At 39.1% G+C, this 5,055-nt stretch overlaps 1 non-coding gene across 1 annotated transcript; it reads right to left on the reverse strand.

Moving 5' to 3' along the window:
- Positions 1-1,516: 1,516 nt before the first annotated feature.
- On the reverse strand, positions 1,517-1,591 carry Trnat-ugu (transfer RNA threonine (anticodon UGU)). The gene has a single exon. It is a non-coding gene; the product is annotated as a tRNA-Thr (tRNA).
- Positions 1,592-5,055: the final 3,464 nt, after the last annotated feature.

Here is a 5,055-nt window from a genome sequence, read left to right on the forward strand (position 1 = left end):
GGCTCGTAATTTTAGAATAGTCCTCTTCGTCTTACTTGGCATAAATTGTTCGCTGGCGTCCCAGCAGCTAGCTCCCTCAGTGTCTGCTTCTGCCATCGCACCACGCTAGTCTGCTGTTGTCCTAGCAGACCGAACGCACCGCAAATCCGACACCTTCGGAACCACTCACTGGCCAGTTAGCAACTGAGCGGAACACTGTTTACATCGTGAAAGGAAAACTATGCAAAGATGTACACTTAAATGGCACGACTGAGTAGCACACACACAGTAATATCTGGGGAATGTCCTTCGACACGCGCAGAACGAAAGTCTTCTCGCGAACGTACAGCGTCTCTGAAAAAAAATCTCGTGACTATATTCCGGCGTTACGGCCAGGTTCTCATACAAATGAGCAAAAAAGGGTACATTTGAAATTTTTTTTTAAGACAATGAAAATACATTCGAAGGATCTGTTTGGGAATTACGAGTGATAATACTATGAGCTTAATTTTAGATTTTCAATAAAAAATGGCGCCCGTAATTATGATTTGATCAAGGGCCTGCGAGACTGGAGTACGCAGAGTGCGTGCAGTGTGCCACGTCAGATGTTACCTGAATTCAAAAATGGGTAACATCAGTTGATACTACATTATTTCTCTGAATTTGAAAATGGATAACATCAGTCGATAATACATAAAATGTATGGGAGCACTTACCTAACCGCAATGAAACAACCTTAAATTTAACGATACAGTGCTAATTCGAACTTTGAGTTCGATTTTGAGGGGTTTGTTTCACTCCTTATGCCTACACAAAAATTAGTTAATATTAACAAATGTCATATTATAGCTATAAGTTTCTAAGAAAAGTGTTTACATTTAGGGGTCAGAGGTAGAAGTTAAGAGATCGAACCACTTTTAATTTATGCTGCATGCCGTTCTGAGAAAATCGTTACTCGAAAAAAAAGTGTTCAAAGTTTAGGGAAAACATTTAGTTATATTATTACTTCGATTTGCATGAACTGAGTGTTACATATATATTTTTAATGTCGCTGAAAACGAATCTGGAGTCAGATTTTCAATATTCAAAACAGCTAATCCAATACGGAGGGCAAACGATTATGTTTTGACCAATTTTTACCAAAAATGTATTTTCGTTATTTACGTTTAGTCTGCAATTCAAAGAGTATTTATGAACCCTTCCTCTAGCTCTGATTGTTCCTAGACAGCAACTTCCTGTTCTTCTTGGCAGGAAAAGCCGATCTGTCTAAGGTGGATATGCAGCACTCGGCAGCCTGCACTTGATATTCGCCCGTATTTTCGGTGAGTATGTTTGCATGCATTCTGCAGTATGAATCCTTTTGAGCACGTGCGACACGGGACGAGTTATCATCTACATCTGTATGGAAACCCTGCAAAACACATTTAAGTGCCTGGTAAAGGGTTCATCGAATCACCTTCACAACTGATAATTAATTGAAACCCTCAGCTGCCGACAGGTGTTGTTGATATACTTCGATGGGGACAGCTGAAAAGTGTGCCCCTACTGGGACTCGAACCCAGAATCTCCTGCTTACAAGGCAGACGCTCAATCCATCTGAGCTATCGAGGGCACAAATGAACAGCACGACTGCAGGAATTTATCCCTCGCACGCTTCCCGTGAGACTCACATCCCCAACCGTCCACAATCCGATTACGTAATGTACTTAATAGGTATTTGTCCATCCACTCATTACTGGCTCACACTAAGGTGACGATTCCCGTAAGAGTTCCGGCAGCCTGTGCGCATTCGCACAGACGAAGGTCAATGGCTGGGAAACGTTTAACCATAGATATGAAGATAGTAACTGTTCTCGAAAGAACAGGCGCCACTGACGACCGTACAGCTCTTCTAGAACACATGATAGACCGGCCGATGTGGCCGAGCGGTTGTAGGCACTTCAGTCGGGAGCCACGCGAACGCTACGGTCGCAGCTTCAAATCCTGCCTCGAGCATGGATGTGTGTGATGTCCTTAGGTTAGTTAGGTTTAAGTCGTTCTAAGTTCTAGGAAACTGATGACCTCAGATGTTAAGTCCCAAAGTGCTCAGAGCCATTTGAACCATCAGTCCCTATGTTTACACACTACTTACGGTAACTTATGCTAAGGACAACACACACACAACCATGCCCGAAGGAGGACTCGAACCTCCAACGGGGGGAGCCGCGCGAACCGAGACAAGGCGATGGAGACATGGCGGGTACCCCGCGCGGCTCATGGCAGCCATGACACTGCTTCAAACAATGGGTTGTAGAAACTTTTGTAAAGCACGGATTAAAAAAATAAAAACCTTTCCGTTCCAAGGGTCTAGACAAGTACACCTTTAAAAATTGCGACTACAAAGAAATTGAATTTTCGAACGTTTTGAATGAGAACCTGTCCTTATGGAACACCGTTGATCAAATGTCACAGGGATTATATACTCAGGTTTCACAGGTGGATTAACACTTTCTGATCAATATCCGGAATGATCAGGGCTTAAAACTTTGAAGAGTTAAATTTCAAGGGCCGTTCTCTTGTATGCAAATAGTTTCACAGTAGAAATTTCTCTAGTTTTATTTATTTATTTATTTATTTATTTTTCTGTAGGTAAAGAAGGATAGCATTGTGAGGAGGGGGAAGGGGGGGGGGGGAGGAATCTTGCATCTCCCACCTTGGAATTCTCAGTACAGAATTTTTATTCATTACGAGATTCTCAGCCACTTGCAGAAGTGATTTTGCGTGATTCTGCAAAACTTTTCCTTTAGCCAATCGTAGCAACTATAGGATTCCGTTCCTGCTGCATGACATGTCTCGGAACTTAAACTGACCAACTCATTTGCATAAAGAGCTAGCTTATCATCCGCTTCTTTACTTGCGTAGACCGTTCATGGTCTGCAAAGAATTTTTTCTTTAATCGTTTTTTTATGTCTTTTATAAACTGCAACACTTTCTAAACTTAACGCCGTTGAAGCATGGTCTTTTACTGAATGACCAAAAAGCAATGCTGACAGTTGGAGTCCAAGGTTTTTGTTAATCAAGCCGTTTTGTATTCTTGTGGTGATATCTCTGTAGAGTCTTTCATTCCCTAACGCATATTTCTTTATATCTAATTGAGAAATGAAATACCGGTTTTCATAGATGCAGATTTAAAATATTTTAATATAACGCAATAAATATTTCATTAAAATTTTCATCCCCTTATGCTCGAAGTTCCAAAACCAGAAAGACACGTAGTTTTTAAAAATTGTAACACATTAGCCGAATATGAATTGTCTGATATATTTAGTAATGCTTTCATAATGAACCTTTTTCTGAAACATCTCACACCCTTTAGGGGTTGGGTTTTCAAAAACAGTTAAACACGTATTCTTCTATTTAGAACCGAGGAGTCAAATTCAAATCTTCATCCATTTAATTCTAAAAATGCTTTCATAGTGAAATATTTCATAAAACTTTTCATCCCCTATTTCACTCTATTAGTCAGATAAATTTCCAAAAGCCACGAAACACATTTTTTTTACATCCAACCGAAATGGCAAGTACCTATTTTCATAGATGTAGCTATAAAAAGGCTTCAGTAGTTCTTTAATAATGATTTATTTTCAAAAAACCTCACTAATTATTTTATCCCCCATTGGAAGAATTTCGGAAAATGCTAAAATCCTGTTTCTTTTTTGTATTTTGTCTGAGACACCAAATGTCAATTTTCGTAGTTTTGTAGTTATAGCTTCAATAGGGACATAGGGACATATTTAAAAAAAAAAAAACTTTCAACCCATATTTCACCTCCTTAGGAGTGAAATTTCGAACAATCTCTTCTTAAATGACGCTTTCAGCGTAAGATTTACACCTTCCACAAATTTCAAGTCCGTATACTTTGCAGGTTGGGCTGGAAGGCTATGGGTCAGTGAAACCTGTGCCCCTATTGCACCTTCTTGGAGGTTGTAGTTCCAAAAACAGTAAAACACGTATTTTTCAATAACACAATTTTCATAGATTTTGCTTTAAAAATTCCTTCGCACTGAAATACTTTCATAAAACATTACATCCTATATTCCACCCGTCTTAATGGTTGAATGTATCAAAAACAGGTTTTCATATATTTCATGAAACATTTCATCCTCTATGAAATGGGGTATGGTAGTGACACACCAAAATCACAATAGTAATCCGTTGTAGTTGCTACATATTTTATTACAATCAAAAGCATTACAAAATCACAATCACAATAATAGAGGAGACTGCCTTACAAGGCCAGATCAGTTGGACAAATAATAAATAAATTTCGTTAAGTGGAACGAGACCCTTAAAACTTGAAATTTGAATATGACTAGGTAAAAATACTTAGGTAAAACTTTACTTAAATAGCACAAATGTCCATAAAATTCATAGCAGAACTCTCACTACTTGCAATCAGGGGAGAAACAGATTAAGCGTAAGAATACAGAAATTTAACGTTCGGATAGCCAACTTTCCTAAACAAAACTATATAAAAGTGACTAAAACATTTAAGGGGGTCCTTTAATTTCGACCAAACGGACCTTCAAATTTACTTACTCAGTTGATTAATCAACAATATTCTTAGATAGATTACAACTAGAACATGACTATATGACAATACCCTTAAAATAAGGTTGCTTCAATATTTCGTGTGAATTGGCGATAGACGCGAGCAGACCAAGGATTCAAATCAATACAAGAGATCCACGAGGCACAGAATGACATAGAAATATACTCAACTTGGCAATGCAATTGAACTTTGGATGCTATAGTTCAGCACCGGAAAGATGGAATCACGCAAAAGTGACAACATAACCCAAGATGTAAAGGAGAGGACATGGCCTTAAATATCTATCTGCGGCCGTGGTGCTCTGCTCCCTGTATGCTAGCGTCGACCGCTGCCAATTATCTCTAACACAACACACATGATGGGCAGACACTTTTCTGAGACATAAACTACACAACCTTATCTGGAGAACAGGTGAGCAATACAACTGGACTGAAACCAATGAGCCTCCGTGAGTTACTTGGCCAGTGCCAGCCATTAAACTTTGA

This window comes from Schistocerca gregaria, chromosome 6 (genome assembly GCF_023897955.1).
Source record: "Schistocerca gregaria isolate iqSchGreg1 chromosome 6, iqSchGreg1.2, whole genome shotgun sequence".
Classification (NCBI taxonomy): Eukaryota; Metazoa; Arthropoda; class Insecta; order Orthoptera; family Acrididae; genus Schistocerca; species Schistocerca gregaria.